The sequence below is a fragment of the Ambystoma mexicanum genome, chromosome 5q (assembly GCF_040938575.1).
Source record: "Ambystoma mexicanum isolate Mex_15411 chromosome 5q, UKY_AmexF1_1, whole genome shotgun sequence".
Taxonomy (NCBI): domain Eukaryota; kingdom Metazoa; phylum Chordata; class Amphibia; order Caudata; family Ambystomatidae; genus Ambystoma; species Ambystoma mexicanum.
In genome coordinates this window covers 1228194085-1228211266 of record NC_090933.1, presented here as the reverse complement: position 1 = coordinate 1228211266, position 17182 = coordinate 1228194085, and positions in this window count along the sequence as shown.

Here is a 17182-nt window from a genome sequence, read left to right as displayed (position 1 = left end):
GGAATCACTGCTCTAGCTGAAAAGTGGGTGACAAGGGTCTTTGCTTTCTCCATGGCCAATTAATGAATACATAACACCCCCATTTTCAGCATTGAATACTTCATGATTGTAACAGTATGCCAATGACTAAAAATGCAGATCTAACAGTGCAGATAACCCCTACAACTCAAATCTTTGGCTGGAAGAACCTCAGTGGTTTTTACTTGAATGGAACTAAAATGGAAATCATAAAATTTGGATCATAAAAACATTTGAACCATCCTCTTGGAATGACTTGTGTGCATGGCAATCGACAACCCCTGCACCAGCAGAAACTGCAAAGAATCTCGGGGTAAGCTTTGGTTTTCATACAACATTTTGGCCAGAAATATCATTCGCTTCGAGGAATGACAGCCATCATCTTTATATACTTGGGCAAAACACTAATATTTGTGGAACTTCAACATGAAGTAGAAGTAACCTGGGCATCAGCGCTTTTAAGACTGGATGATGTAAGACCTTATATTCGAGGCTTTCAAATAGCTTTCAGTAAACCCTTAAAGTAGCCCATAAGAGAATGATTGGTTCTGTGTTTAAAATGGACAGACTGCATCACGCCCACGACCTGAAACCCAAAGAGTTTGCCAACATGAAGGCAGAGTGAATATCTACTCTTATTTGCATGTACGTTTGATTAAGACAATTGTCAACAATATTCACAAATGGATATTAAACAACATTCCAGTGGATGACACCTAGAGAGAAACCACCATAGACGGACCAAGGCATATCACAAAGAGATTAACATTAATAAGTACAAAATCACAACTGAAAAAAAAACAAAAAGGTACCCCAAAATTAGTTTAACACCTCTATTACCCAAACTATGTTTGTTGTTTCAAAATATAGGAAGAATTATCTCATTGGAATCACACACACACACACACACATTGGATATTAATAACAGCTACTATGAGAGTGCTTAGAAGTAGGAGGAATCCAAAATGAAGCCCTATGTAAAAGTGTGATGTTTTTATTATTATATATTTAAGCACATCAATGCAGCTCTCCCAGTAGGCAGCTATTAGGAGGCAGCGAGAGGGAGTTATGGTGGTAACCCTGAGGAGCATATTACTGCTCAACAGTGGGAATTAGTGGTGGGCCTGCATCAACCAGTTCATGCTCCTACACCCTTTACTGCTTAGCCCATCTCCTGAAAACTCGTGCATTCTCCTTTCTCACACATTATTTTCACTCTATCCACTAGAAGTCATCTCCTCCCTCTCTCCACCAAAGACCAACCTCTGCTTCCCCGACAAGAGCTCTCCTTTCTTGTATCACCACTTTCAACCTCTTTACCTCTACCTCTCAATCTTTCTCTGCCCAGACTCTGTACACTTACACCAAGCCACTGCATTCTGGGCCAATATCCATGCTCTCGATGACACTGCAGGTGAGGCCCTGTGTGAGCCACCTGTTTTCATTTCCCATAGACTATCTCCTTACTGCTGTTGTTCCACCATGGGTAGATTTCCACTTTTCTCCACCAACTTATCATTTACTTTCCTGATTTGTGTCCACAAAATAGGCATGTGAATATCCCTTGCAGTTTTGATGCCTCTCTAGAAAGTGCTATTGATCCTAAACCATGTTTTATTCACTCTCCACCTGTCTAACATGGTAGTCCCAAGTACACATCATCTGCTATAAGGAAGACATGTATTATTACCTTCTGCTACCTGGTTGCCCCATGCTTGCCCATTCTTTGACCCACTACCTCTGCTCTGTACTTCTCAAAGTACTGCTCCTTCCTTCAGTTCATTTCTAAACACATCTGCTCCTTTGGGTGCCCTCATCAGGGACTGCTTGTGAAGGCTTATCCTGAAGTTGGGATAGGGGTTGCAAAGCAGCCATTGGGTTTCCTTAGAGTGCAACATATTCCCAAAAGCTTAGATGGTAATTCTGCATTCCAGAGATACTTCTTGATAACCTGTAGATGTCCAAGACTCATCCTCAGCTAACAACACATGTCTGTAACCTTCTGCACTCTCTTCAAATCCTGGTTAATGCTATGTTGTGGTCTTGATTGTCTTATGCTGCCATGCTGACTCCCAAGGCCTTGCTCAGGCCCAGGCACATACTTTCCCCGTCCTTTCAGAATGTATTGCCTCAGATTCAAAGGAGTGCCTGTCAATTGCGGTTCAATTCACTTCAGAGTAATCCCATTCTGTGAGAGACAGAAGAACAGGAGATGTCAGGCAGAACCTGTCAATGATGATTGTGGGTATCTTCAGAGGGGCTACTCATTATGTGTCCCGGGATCCACTTACAGCCCATTAGGCCATTATTTTTTCCTTTCCAACCCTTGACTTGCCTACCCATCCATGCCCAGCAAATTAATGTGCAGAATTCAGCACCACTCTCTTACTTAATATGTTATTGCTCTGCCAGGCTGTAATGCAGGAGGTCAAAAAACACCAATAAAGATTGGCCATCAACATCAATGAGAATAGCAAAGTAGGAACCAAAACAATTCTACAAGAGAGACATTGAGTAATAGAGAAAGAGAGAAAATGAGACATATAGAAGGGGCAAGAAATAATGAAAGTAGGGATGGAAGAATGGGAAGGAGGAGAGACAAGCAAAGGAAGATAGGAGTAAAATTAAAAGAGCAAGGGAAGAAACAACATGGAATGCAAATGAAAGAGAGGAAGGTGAGATAGTAGGAGAGATGGACTGTTACATGAAAGAAAATTGAGAAAAATAGAGCAAAAACAAATAGAGAGTAAAAAGGAAAAGAAGAAATATTTAGGAGACGGAAAAGACATGAAGAAAAAAACTATGGTTTTAATTGAAAGATGTGATCGTAGAAGAACGAGGTTGTGGTTAGGAGAATGATTAATGGATAGCAGACGGTCCTACCCCTGGTCTATCTACAACAAACTGCCTATCCCCTACTTTACAGTCTCCGCTGCTTCAATCTCTACCTGAGATTCTGGTTGCCATCCACTACCTCCAATCCTCACTGACCCACTGCAACCTACCTCAAATCTCCACCCTCAACTCCCCTATCCTCCCCACTCTACTCGCTGCCCTTACTATCCTACACTGACTCCCATCATTTGCAATGCACTTACCAATCCCTATATCACACCCATTTTATTCTCTCAACTTTGCTGATGACTCCCCATTACCTCCTACTCACCTGATCCATCATCCACTCACAGCCACTACTCTGCTTCTTGCCTCCCTAATCGGCATCTAATTCCCACAATATCCTCTCACCTACCCATCCTGCACCCACATTTATCTATCTCCTCCCCCCTCTCCTTTCCACTCACCTATCTTTCTCTGCCACCCACACTCATGTGGCTCTTCCACCTGGTCAACCAAATACTGCTCACCCTCTGTCATCCATTCCTATATCTCCTAACTAAAATCTAATTCTGCCACTCACACATCTTTCAATTAAAATTGCTACCCTTCAACCTTCAAATTGGTAAGTCTCCCACCCACATATCCAACAATCTCTCACGATACCTCTCTCCCACTCGCTCTGTTACACTTACCCACCAACTCATATATCTTTCACTCTCACCGACCCTCCTCTCCTGACCACCCACTGATCTCACTTCTCCATTCACCTGTATTTTCCCCACGCTCCTCCATCTCTCCTACCAAGACCGCTTTAACTCCATTCAGTGACTGCTCTCTCTGCCAGTCAACCACCATCTCTTGCCTCCAATTAGCCACACACCATTTGCACTCCCTCCTACCCATCTCCCTCCTTCAACCACCCTCTTTCCATCCAACACAACTAATCCTTTTTTCTGGCTATTTTCTACAACCTACCAATCTGTGTCCACTTAACTCTCACTATAACTATCCTATCCTTATATTATCTCCCCTCGTACGACCCCTCCAACCACCACTTTCTCTTTCTTTCCCAACAAACCACCCATAAACCCTTCTTTCCTACTTATCCTTAAAACTCTGTATCTCTTTCCCATCAACCATGTAATTCTCTTTTTACAAACCTATCACTCACCCATTGATCACTCTCTAAAACCCACAAACCTTTCTTTAGCCCTCAGCAGACTTTTGTCAAACATCAGGTTATTCTACCCTCTCATATGACAATGGATCTCTCCCACATCCAAACAATTGCACATCCCTTATTCTCTTAGTTACCCATATCTGATGTTTCCCACCTGCTCCTATCTAGCCTCACCACCCACACCTCTTTCTTCTTTCCTCTAATTCACACGCTCCTTCTTATCTACCAGTTCATTTCACTGTCACACCTTTTGACTTCATTCTCACTCACTTCTTTCCCCACCAACCACTTTCTATCTCCCACCATCTCATCCAACTCTATCCCATGCTACCCCGTCCATGACTTCCCCACCACCCATTGGCAATACTTTAAATACTTTCACCCGTCCATTCTATGGTCACTGACACCTAGCATTCCAACCACAAGAACTCCTCACATAGAGCTGACTTTCACCAAGCCATCCTTCTCTCCCCCACTCACGATTATGTTTACCTAACAAGTCCCCCACGCCTTCTTAATCTCCTTCCCTCAACCACTTGCTACTCTTTTGTTCATTAACTCCCTACTTTGCCTCACTGACACAACCAACCAATGTAACTCTTCCTATTAGCAACACATTATTGATATGATAGATGATATTTTATTTATAGCACGCTCATGCACAAGTGTTATAAGGTGTGACGAGGCAAGGCAGGGGGAACAAGGGAGGACAATACAGCGATCCTACTAAGCCCAGTGACATTGAGATTGCGCAAGTTCAGGGGAGAGGGAAGGGAGAAAGTGCAAGGGGCATGGGAGGAATGGAAAGTGCTGAACATGGGATCAGAACAACAACAGGTAGTGTGGCCAGTAGGTGTCAAGTGCAAGAGTTAAGCGCAGACAGCGGGTGTCTAATACCTGCATATTCACTCCCCGAAATCTCTCATCCACTCACCACTCCTTTTCTACGACCCAACACCTCTACTTCCTACAACATTCCCATCTCTCACTGTCTCCCAAACAACCACTACTGTCTACCAAACATAACCAACTTGCCATAAGACACCCTTACTCTCCACAATGCACCCTTTCCCTCTGTAAATCTCTCGCTCTCAAACCCCCAACGTTTCTCTATCACCCACCATTCTCTGGCCGACATACACACAGCTATATACTTTCCGAAATGCACCCTCTTTCTCACTCCCAATCACCCACCACCCTCTACTAATCATTATCTTGCCAACACACTTTTCTCCCTCCCACTAAACAGCTCAATAACTCACAAACACCCACAACTCCATCACACTCATTATCCCCTCTGCACAACCCACCACTCTCTCTAGCACAAACCTACTCCCAGCCACTTTTCTCTCCCCCCCTCTCTCCATCAACCACTCCTCTACTCCCTTTCTCCCTCCTACCCTTCAATGATCCTCCTACAAAACACTCCCTCACAGGCCTTCTCCCAATAACCCCCTCTTCACTTTCTCCCTACCCATTGCTTGCTCTCCAACCCTCCTCACCGGCCGAGGGCCCTCAGGTTTAACACGCAAGCCTGAGGTTCTCTTCTTCAGCTCATCCACCACTGTCTTTCTCTTCCACCACCAAACACCACCTCTCTATCATTCAAGAAACTGTATTTCAGCAAAGCCATTCAAGTTAACATGTCATAAATTACAGACGCAACATAAGAAAGAAGGAAGACTTCATGGTTCATTGTAGCTAAAAAAAAAGATATGATAAAAGAAAATAATTAGTATCTTGAAAGCTTAAAAAGCTCCAATTCATTATGGCAGCAATTTAAACCTCTGTTTAACATCTTCTGACAGACAGCATATTTTTCACTTCTGATAATAGTATTCTCATTTATAAATGTCATGCATAGTTTTCAGACATTCTCAAAGCATATATATACATATATATAAAAAACATTATATAAACAATGTAAAACTCCAGTTGGCATCTCATTCAAAAACACTGTTTTACTGTTCTAAAAATAAGTACGTTGCAGGGTTCGTTTGTGAAATACATATGTAACTGGCAGGCTTTCTTAAGGAAATACAATTGTGCAATAGTGTCACACTCATCAGATGCAGTGCTGCGCCTTTGATACTCGTTACACCATGTTGGTTAAACGAAGATCTCAAAAACAGTTTTCTTGGGGAGCTAAACAGGGGGCAGCTGTATCTAAAATGGTATTTACCTCCCATGATTTACAGTATTGCCTGCGGTCTCTCCCCTCTATCGCACCTTAAAAATGTGTAATGGTAACATGCCTAGTTTTATCATAAGCATTAGTGATTTTACAGTTTTAGGTAATGTTATATCTAAATATTTACCCAATACCAGTAACTTTTCCTTCAAGGAGCTCTGTCACTAGTACCTTGTCTGCATTAGATTTCCAGATGTCTTCAATATACCATTGTTCATAAACCCTCCTCAGCTTTGCTCTATTTATGGAACCAAGTTCATCTGGGTTGCTCCAGTGCAATGGTATATTCTACTTCCTGGACATTTCTTTAACTAAACACTGGAGTTTCATTGACCATGGTTGGCTTAAGACTTCCTCCAATCCTTCTTTAAATATATGAAGCTCTGGGTCGTTTCATATGTTTAACCAATAAAGCAGAGGCTTTAATTTAACCATGTATTTAATACCGTATCATCCTAGTTCCAGCTTCAATGAGACATTTGGGGCACTGTTTGGCAAACTCAAGAGCGACTTCACTCGCGCATTAGTGTCTGCAAGTCCCCCACAATTTTGCACCAAATATATCTCTTGGTATAGCCTGCATACTACCGACCTCCATTACATGTGAGATACCCCAGCCACCATAATGATTGGATAATTTTTAACTTTCATACCTCTCCTGGCCAGTGTAGGTAAACATTTTCCAATTTGGTTCTGCCAGTTCAATGTGTTATACTTTCACTCTCTTAATAGCCATAGGTCACCAGCGCCTCTAACACTGCCTGGCACATGGAATATCTATATTTTTGCCACCTTGTCATTTTACATGGACTAAAGTTCATGATTGTTGTTTTCGAGATGTTGAGCCTTGTTTCGCTATCTCCCCCATCCTCTCCCTCCAGTGATGCTTAATAATTTATTTGTATATATTCATACATTATGCCTCTTCAGTTTGCATCACTTTTCCCTTGGGTTAATGTTACCTTTGCAAGTCACCTGTTTTTATATATATATATATATATATATATATATATATATATATATATATATATATATATATATATATATATATATATATGTGTGTGTTCTGTTTGTTTTTACTATTGTCGATGCCACACTCTTTATTTTTCACCACTTCAGAAACTAGCTCACCACTATTGTACAGACACCCATCAGATGAATGCCTCCACCATTTGTAAATGTATTACTGTATATCATTTCTGATCAACATTGACATCCCTGTTTTTCAAGTGAATACAAGGCAAAACAACACCCGTCCCCACTGCTCAAACACACACCCCTCTCTGGACATACACACACACTTACAGACACACACACACACTTAGTATAGACACAAACCCATGGGCGCAAACATACACACATGCATTTTGTTTTACCGTCAACCTCGGTCCAGCCTCTACTCATCCTCATGCTCCCAGCGGCAAAGGCCCTCGGGCTCCACACGCAGCATATCAATTGCACATGTGCAGAGGAGTGGAGTGCTCCAAGATTAGTGCCCTCGGCGGTCTGAATCGCTCCTTGGATGGGTTTCTGGTTGTCAGTGTTTATACATTTTTTTGCAGAGAATAATGGTGCACAACAGTGTTTTCACAGTGTATATGAAAAACATGACATTTTTGACATAGATACATTTTGGGGTAGAACTTTCATTATCTGTACAGTGTTCTCAATGGGCAGACTATTGAGGGGACAGTCTCTCTGCTGAGAACATCGGCGTTAGTTGCCAGTGAGATGCTGCCTTTGGAAAGGATGTAGGCCATTTTGTGTACAGAATTTGAGAGTGAGCACTGAGGTAGGAGAGTGTTCTGCCACTCCTGCACGAGACTCTGCATCCAAGCACCTGTCTGTATTGGTGCAGCATGTGTGATTTGTGATCTCAGTGAGCCTGTGGGGCCATATTGGAATGGTGTGTGTGTGTGGGGGAGGGTGGTCATGCTCTGGGAGAGACTGTGCTGGTAGGGTGTGGCATGCCAGTGGTCTTTCTGTTGTCCCTATGTCTTTCGACAATCTCGTATGACCCTTACACCCAATGTATGTACTCACATCTTGTGCAAGAGTATCAGCTGAGATTAAGTCTACCTGTATACTGAATTTGGAGCCAGTCTCCTCTGTATCTTATAAAAGACCCACATCCCTTCACGCCTCCAGTAATAGAGCACCAAAGTTACCCAAAGTGAGGGAAGGCGTATGAGGACAACATCTTTATGAGATAAAGGTGTCTGACGTGCAAAGGGATTATGAATTATAGATAAGTGAATATTCTATTGGACAGGGAGAGAGTGCAGAGAGTTGAGGACCATGGTGCACCCTGTGCGTGGAATAAAGCTGATAAGTGTCAAGACCTCTGTGATGCCATGATAAGTATGCAGTTACTGGAACAGGTGCCTAAGGGTTCTCAAATGAAACCAACACGTGTGTACACTTTGGTAACTTGAGGAATGAACAACAGCAATAGACATAGAAATTACCCCGGTTCTTATCCTCTAAATTCAGCATTGGAGCAGAGCCCAACTTTTCAGTCCCATAACTCGAGTTGAGATGGGGCAAAGCATTACCAAAATTAATATTTTCTGATTTGTGGTCACACGCTGCTCAATATGACACAAACAGGTCCGAAGTATGAGGGACATCTGTGTATTAACCCTGTAGTGATCAAATCCCAAACCAAACATGCACATGATATACAGGCATACACTGTGGATGTTACAAGTAATAGTGAAGCATGTGAGTGGCACATGTAATTTGGGACTGAATTGTGTACCTTTCTGCACGATGCATAGAGCTTTGAATTTCTGTTTTATATGATTGTTCAATACCAATGATTGGTTTCTTAGTGCAGGATCGGGATAGGAACCTGTGTTGCTCGGTGATGACTTGCTTCCAAGTCAAACGTGTTCCCCCTGAGCCATCCTTCGTCCTTCCATTTCGTTGCAGTATTGAATTGGGGAACCAGTACAGAATCAGTAGTGCTCCATAAATATTGCTTCTTTGACTAAAACCGTGGACATTTATTGTGGTCAGTCAGTTTTGCTAGAACTAGTACTTCAATTATCAACGGTTGATGTTGTATGTCGAAGGCTGGTACAATTCTTCTTAATAAGTGGAGTTGGGAGTGGCAGCAGCTGGGCAGGGAGCCTATTTGCAGATTGAAGAAGATCTGTTGAACAAAGATAATGCCCAGGTTCCAGGCTTTGGTCACAGGAAAATGAGGCACCCCAGGATTTTTGCGCCAGACCATCGAAATGTCTGATATCGGTTAGGACAGCACAGAAAGATTTCTGATTTTGTTGTATTTTGGCATACGAAGGTGCCATCCATGGTTGTGGGGTGGTCAGACATTTTGGGCTCGTCATTAATGTAGATTTGCAACTGAGTGTTGCCAATATAGATATGAAATCGCATATTGAAGTGCTTGATAAGTGAATGCGTGTGGGTGAATGTAAACAATATGCGTGTGGGTGAATGTGGGTGAATGCTTGGGTGATAACATTGAAACCTAGGGAACTCCCACAGATCTGGGCTATTGCTTTTGAGCACAGGATATCTTTGTCCTTATGGTGTGGACCATTAAAATGTTTGCTAGGAATATGTAATGCAATATAATGTCTGTCGTGGGGGTTAGCTCCATTCTTATGACAGAGGTGTTGTGCGATGTGTCTTAAAAGTGGTGTTTGGAGACAGATGTGTGCTGGTGGGTAGCCTTGTCTTCGGTTATCTTCCATGAGCTTGGAGGGTGATACATGCCTGTGTGTTCTGGCTGGTTGCTTGCTTACGTAGATGTGGTGTGGATACTATCCTGTGGTCTGCTGGAGTTTAATTTCTTAGTTGCTGGGTACATTTATCTTACGTAGATGTGGTGTGGATACTATCCTGTGGTCTGCTGGAGTTTAATTTCTTAGTTGCTGGGTACATTTATCTTACGTAGATGTGGTGTGGATACTATCCTGTGGTCTGCTGGAGTTTAATTTCTTAGTTGCTGGGTACATTTATTTGGCAGGTTCATTGCTGCCCAGCCTAACTGAGAGGTGGATGAATAACCCAATGTTTGGCTTGGGTTCGTCCAGCTGCAGGATGGAAAAGCCAGCTCTTGAGGGCCCTCAAGAAGGCAAGGTGATTTTCTATGCATTGGACACTAAGGGGAAGTGAGTTCCAGATTGGGGGGGGCTTGAACAGAGAATGAGGATCCCCCTATTCTTGCCGATTTGATGCGAGGGCTTGCAAGGAGTAGAGCAGCGCCTGATTGTAGGTTTGTGTTGGGTTGGTAACGGAAGAATGTCTGTTGCTGATATTTTGTGCCTGTCTTGTGGAGGGCACAGTGGGTGATGCACATGGCTTTGAAGATGGCCCTTCCCCCGACAGGGAGACAGTGAAAGACGGGTGTTATATGCTCTCTAGGGCCAAGGGCCATGCAGAGTCTAACTGCAGTGTTTTGGACCCATTGATGATTTCTGAGTTTATATGCGGCAGCGCCCAGGTAAAAGGAATTGGCAAAGTCGAGACGGAAGAGAATGATGGCTATGATTGCAGTGACTCTGTGAGAGTAGGTGAGGTAAGGGAAGATGTTCCGGAAAATGAGGTGTAGATGGCAAGATTTGGACACAGAGTTAATGGGGTGAGAGAGTGTCAGATCAGCCTCTGTGGTGCATCCCAGGTTCTTTACTGGCCAATGGGTGGGTGGCTAATGGACTTGTGGGACATTCATGAGTAACATCTGTTGGATCAGCACTGCTGATAGCCGTTGCCCGCTGACCTTCCTCCTCCATGGGTGCAGAGAGCCTTGGGGCCATTCCTCAGTGCCGGTGCTGACTGCGACCGAGTTGCTCCCATTATCCCTGCAGCTTCGAGTTGTAGTGTGCCATGGGCACGTACAAAGGACTTCATGGTTCAAGTCTTGTTTTATCGTGGCCCAGTAGGCAGAGAACTGTATGCATTGTTGTGCTTGTTTGGCCATATGGATACAGGTTCGGGAAAGGGCAAGGAGGGTGCAGAGAGGGGATGAAGAGATACACCAATGCTTATGACTGATCTTGTAGGTGTTTTGCGAAGGCCAGCTGTGTGTTTATGTTCCTTAGCACCAAACTCTTCTGCTTGTGGTAAGTGTGGGCTGTGGTTCGGAGAGTATGGCGTGGGACAGCAGAGAGGCTTAACACGATTGGTTCTCATTAATATGATGGAAAAGACGGTGCTAATATCAGGGCTGTTGCTTCAATTCCAAAAAAGAATTGCAGATGAGAGAGAATAATGGTATTGTGAAAAGTGTATTCACGGTCTTGGAGGTTGACTGATGCTGTCTGTTGGTCTTCCAGGTTTTTCAAAATTCGCCCTCCCGTGCCTAGTAGTATCAATTATGTAAATCGCCTCTGGCGGAATTTATTTGCTTGCAATGGAACAATCAGCGTGTTATGCTAAAGGCTTGTAGTTCATTTGTGGCAAACCATTTAATAATTTCGCCACAAAGGGAATGTAAGTAATTGGTCGAAGGTTGCCCGGGTGTAATCATTGGAGATGTTAGGACTGCTGATTGCATTTCTCATAAGCAGATCATTGCCAAGAAATGTAACTGTATTAATTGTGTTTTTTTTAAAAATCTAAGCTGAAATATTCTTAGTTGTCATGTTTTCGTTCTCCTTGTTTTTGGTGCATAATTTATTTACTTGTTATTTTTAAAATGTGTTAAATACATTTTGTATTCTTAACATACATTTTTGTATTTTGTGAAAAGTCATATACTGACTAAATCACGCAAAAAAAAATCTCATTAGCGACACACATTACAAAGATGCATATCACATCAGCCAAGGGAGAACTCAAGGGTTTTTGCAACATATTACGAGTATTTCTTATGAAATTGAAAAATTGCAAAGCTTTGTAATCACATCAGTCAAGGGAGAACCTGGGATTTTGCAAGACATTAAGAGCCTGTGAATACTTTTGAAGTGTCGGGGGGAAATTCTGCCGGGGTCGGCCGGACCGTCCGCAGACCTTCAGGCAGGGAGGCCCCAACTCCTCCCGTGTGTATCCCAGATAAGATGAGATAGAGTATGAGACGCACACAAGGAGCAAGGTGACTCTGCTGTTTATTAGACAAAACGGCAGGGATGGGTCAAGGAGCGCACGCGTTCGTCCTGACACACACACAATTGTGGGGCTCGCAGGCCCTTTTTACTGTATTATGACGCGCTACTTGCGTCACTTCAGAAAGTTAACAAAAAACCTATTGCCACTCTTAATTGGATGTTCGAGTGGTAGGATTAGTATAGCACACATATAGAGAAAGATATTAGTGGATACGGTGTAGTCAGGTGGTATATCTGGGTTGTCCCTACAATAAGATACATGAAAATTGTTACATGAAGGCTCCTGAGGATTGGCTAAATGTGCTGGCGTCAGTGATAAGAGCCCCAAGTTCTGATTGGTGCACCCGTGAGCTCCCCAGCCTGGGACCACCGTCGTTCCCAGCTCTCGGTGTACCTGTAAGTTGCAACAATGTTTCACTATGGGTACATGCAGACAATGTGAGGACTTATTCATAGCTAGACGGGGTACCGTTCCCACCGTTGCAAATGTCCATTGAGCCTTTCAAGTGTATCTGCCAATGTCTCGTAGCGAGGGATCCAGACGCCTCTGTTCTCCAGGGTTTGGCATCTCATCAGGTTCGGCTTGATCACGTGGGAAGGGACCGTGAAAGAGGCATAATTCTGCACAATTAATATTGTTTTTCTACTGTGCGTCTGCTTTAATTTGTCGGTGTGACTTTAACGTTGGTGCGCGGAGTGCGAGATTGCAACATCGTGCCTTTGATGATTTGCTCTTGGAACGTGGGTTTGCAACATTGCGACCTTGGCTGGTTGCTTTGCCAAGCTCATTCTGTAGGATCAGCAACTGACTTTTGTTTTGTTGATGTCCACGGGAGCTCTTGTTTGAGGCCTACTTTGGCCCGGTGCATAAGTTGTTCGTTTGGTGCACAGGTGCTTTAGGTTATAGGAGCATGTAATTCCATAATCGGTATTGTCTTTATCATATTTCTCATCGTTGTACCTGGTTTCAAAGAGAAGCGTGAGCAAGCTAAATAAAAGTTCATGACGCGTCTTGCGTTTCTGCATTCTGAAAGCCTATATGAAAATAATAAAGATGCACGTCCGTGAATATGCCTGTCGCCTACGTCATAGCACTGAGTATATTCTTCGTGTAGGTTGGTGTGGGAATGTCCAGTGTGTATATTTGTACAGATGTGCTTCCCGTTGTCTAGGTCGTCATGGCATCTCTAACGACGTGTAGGTTTTAGTCTAGTTGATCCGTGCCGCAGGTGTCGGCATGGCCAGTGCGGGCTGCTGGGCAAGCAGATGGACACACCCGTATGTTCCTGTACCAGGGTACCTGGTCGTCTGGCAAATGGGCAAACTCTTCTCGTGGCGGGTGTTTGGGTCGTGACCCTCTAGGCCAAGCGCGAGAGGTGAAGGACGGGAGCCTGGTTTTCCATTCTCCCACTTCAGTCCCCCCTCTGGTCGACTTGTCGACCACAAACATATCCTTCTCGTTATCTCCTCTTACTCGCCATATCTTGGTTATTCCTCCGAGATGTCCATAGTGGTTTACATGATCTTCAAATGACCAATACATATATTCACAGGTACCCCCAGGAGTACAATATACCCATCTTCCTATGTAGCTCCTGGGGTTTCTTGGGTTCTCGGTCTTTACTGACGGTGGGTCTAGATGGTGGGTAATTATTTGGGTGCGCAGCTTCTCCCTTTCCTGTATAATTACACCTGTATGCTGGCCGTCATCTGCTGGCATCAAGGGGTGCATTCCCACCATTTCCAGCAATTCGTCAGTATTGCGTGCCTTTCGTGCCTTCCAAAATCTAATTATGATCAGGGTAGCTCCAGCCAATATGGTGCAGCCCACTATTATTTTCAGTCCATCTGACAGCCAAGATGGCATCCATGACCATAATAGTGAAAACCAGCTCTCATCCTTGTTCACACCATTGCTTTCATCCGTCATTTTAGAGTGCATTTGGGCTAATTGTGAAACAGCTTCTGTCAGTGTACCATTGTCAGCATCATTGGCAGGTATGAACGTGCAGCATGATTGTCCTATTTTTGCACAAACTCCTCCTTCCATTGCTGTGAGAAGGTCCAATACATATCTGTTCTGTAGTGCTACCATCCTTACAGCTCGCAGCTCTTCTTTTATTGCGTTGAACCCATTTACTGTAGAATTGATGGTCATCATTAATTCCCATCTAGTTATTTGGAGCCATTTTGCGTTTGCGTAAGCCTGTAATCCCGGGTGTATTATTGAGGAGAAGAACATTGCTGCTCTGCTGAATAGTCTGTGTTCTGGCGGTATTGATGTTAGTGCCGTTTCCGACCTTCCCCATAGGTAATTTCCTGTCAGTGGCTCTCCTTGTCTTTTTCTTCTATTTAGGACAGTGTCATTGCTGTTGGTCCTGTTCCTTTGCTCCTCCTGGAGTGGTGCAGATCTCTTTCTTCTCTTATCCCCCTCATTCATTCTGGGAAATTTCGCCACATCGACGTGCTTCTTAGGTACCACTAGTGATGGTACATTGACGTGTACCATTGTGCACACACCATTCCACAGGGGAGGCAGTGTATGGTATGCCTTTTCTCCACAGGCCCAATAATGATCCATTATTACTGCTGTTCCTGCTCCCCCCTCAGGTAACTCCGTCACACTTGCGCAATTGGTGTTATATCCTACGTCCACCTCTCCTTTATGTTGGTAACATACCTTGGGCGCAGTCAACGGTAGTATCGCTATTGGGTCTTCATCTTCTTCTACCCATGTGAGCATTGGTACATACTTGATCCACGTCGTCCAACATCGGTGATTGTGTGTCTCGATGGTTGAGATAGTTTCTTTTGTTACCATATTGCTGCCAATCACCCCTATCTCCCAGCTGTTATCCAGATACACCTTTCCCGTTATCGTCATTAGCGGCCTCTCCCAGCATCCTTGTTTACCCGGAATTTCAGTGGCGTACCAATCACATGGTAGATACTTCAGTGTTACCTTCTGTGTTTCTCCTTTTGCAGGGCCACTTGTTATATATTTGAATGCTTCAGCATGTAAACTGGTCTTGTGATAACTAAGGTAGGTCTTGAGGAAGTTGTTTTCATATGGGTATGAGTCTCGTGTTTTCCATGTCATGTGCACTACAGTTCCTTGAAATCTTCCTTTCGTCTGGAACAGTGCCAAGTATATTATGCACTGTGCTACCTTCTCATTTATTTCTGTAGCAACAAATGTTCGTGATGCACTCATGGCGTATGGTATTAATGAGCAGACATAGCAGCTATCCTCAGTTGTCTGCTTACCAATGCGGGTCATGTGTTGGTACCATATATTGTTTGTGACGTGTGCTGAATCTTGTACATAATTATCAATACCTTTATTGTCTGAGTATGTGCTGCGTTTAACTCTACTTTTCTTTGGTGTAATGTTACTACTACCACCTGACGTAACACCTGTTGCAGCAAGGAACGGGGGTACATTAGGGTTGGGTGCAGCAACAAAATTGGTAGCACAGCTATACTGCCATACAGAAGCAGCCACAAATCCGGTGATTATCAAAATCCCTATTATTTTTATTACAATTGCTAATCTCACCGGCATTTTGCTCTTACCTTGCTGCGGTCCTGGCAGCTTATTCTTGCGACGTTAAAGTTGCCCGCCTGAAAATTCTCAGAAATGCTCGTTTTAAATGTTAGTTTTGTTTTGTTTAAGCTCTCCCTATCAAATAGTCATTCAGTGCCCAGGCGAAGAGCTGCTCCCACGCTACTCTAAGTGATTGGTCTCTTAAGACCGGCAAGTATGGGCGGAGGTGGGGCATGTGATATTCTATGGCCAGGAGGAAGGCTGTGTAGTAAACACGTACCCTTCTTCTTTTTAGATATGTTGGCCTTTTTATTTCGTATACAAATTGGTGTGACAATTCTTCTGGGTAGTTATCGTTTGGGAGTACCATCTACGCCTGGACAGTGGACGTTGTTAGTTATTTTTCTACTTAACAATACAATAATACGCAGTTCCTGTATGTGCGAGAGAGAAAGAGAACATTCACGTGTTTACATGTGTATTTGTGCGACCAAGTTCTTTTAGTTTATGTTACAACTGTCCTGGGGGGGGGATGGCGTAATTATTTTTATTCTTTGAACGTGTGACCATGGGGTGGGCAGTGCAGTGATCACCCCTTTCTTCGTCAGTTATCGTCTCTGGGGTATCTGGGTAGTGGGAAGGTAAGGGAACAATTGGGTCGTTGTCTGTGGTAGAACTTCCTTCCGCTGTCAGGGATGTTGTTGCTGTTGTTCCAATGGACCTGTCGTTGGCGCTGGGGCGGGTCTGCAGTTTGTATATCTTTACATCGTGTAGGTGGTTCCAAGCACGCTTATCCTTTAGTTTTACTGCTCTTGTTGATACGTCCTCTACCAGATGTGGACCGGTGAACCTTTTATTGTTCCATCTTCTATTGAAATTACGAAGTAGCACGTGGTCACCTTTGGCAATTTTGCACAAGTTCTCTTTTTCCAATTCTGTACGGGCGCCTTCTTCTTTATCTCTGGTGGACCCGCCCCGTGTGCGCTCGAGCTGTTGAGACACAAACACAACACTAGTAATCAAAGATGACACATATTGATACATTTCATCACCTAGTATATTCGCTGAACTTTCGTGGTCAGTGAATGCCCTTGACGTTGGCGTTAGAGGAAGGCGCATTTGACGTCCAGTAACCACCTCATGTGGAGTGAGGTGGTGGTCGGACCCTGGCCTGTTCCTCAGCTCAAACAATGCTAACGGAAGGCAATACAACCAACTTTTCTTTGTTGTTTGTTGTATCTTTGCAATTGCCTCCTTCAATAAGCCATTTAGGCGTTCACATACGCCATTAGCCTGTGGGTGATATGCACATGCAAATTTGTGCTTTATGC